The sequence below is a fragment of the Otolemur garnettii genome, unplaced genomic scaffold (assembly GCF_000181295.1).
Source record: "Otolemur garnettii isolate 467f Iridium unplaced genomic scaffold, OtoGar3 scaffold00110, whole genome shotgun sequence".
Lineage (NCBI taxonomy): Eukaryota > Metazoa > Chordata > Mammalia > Primates > Galagidae > Otolemur > Otolemur garnettii.
Window position 1 is genome coordinate 2642217 of NW_003852505.1, and position 486 is coordinate 2642702.

Genomic DNA, 486 nt, shown 5'->3' on the forward strand with positions numbered 1-486 from the left:
GCCAAAAGAATCGACTTGTATTGTCATGTTTTCATTTTTGCTGATGTGTTGGGAAGAAATGATATCCTGGTGTTGGTTTAATGTGCGTTTCTCCAATTACATGTGAGGTTGGAAGATTAAAAGGCCATTATGATAGAGGGATAGAAAGTTAGATAATTGTTCATGTATCTCCCCACTTTTCTATAGGGTTTTTGAAACTTTGTTCATTGATTTTGAAGAGTTCTTTATATAGTCACACTTCTAGTCCTTTAAAAAAGAAATAAAACAAACAAACAAAAAAACAATTCTAGCCCTTTATTCAGGACAGATGTTGCACATATTTGTTTCCAGTTTATTTGTTGTTGTTGTTGTTGTTGTTGTTTTAGACGGAGCCTCAAGCTATCCCCCTGGGTAGAGTGCCACGGCATCACAGCTCACAGCAACCTCCAACTCCTGGGCTCAAGCAAGTCTCCTGCCTCAGCCTCCCAAGTAGCTGGGACTACAGGC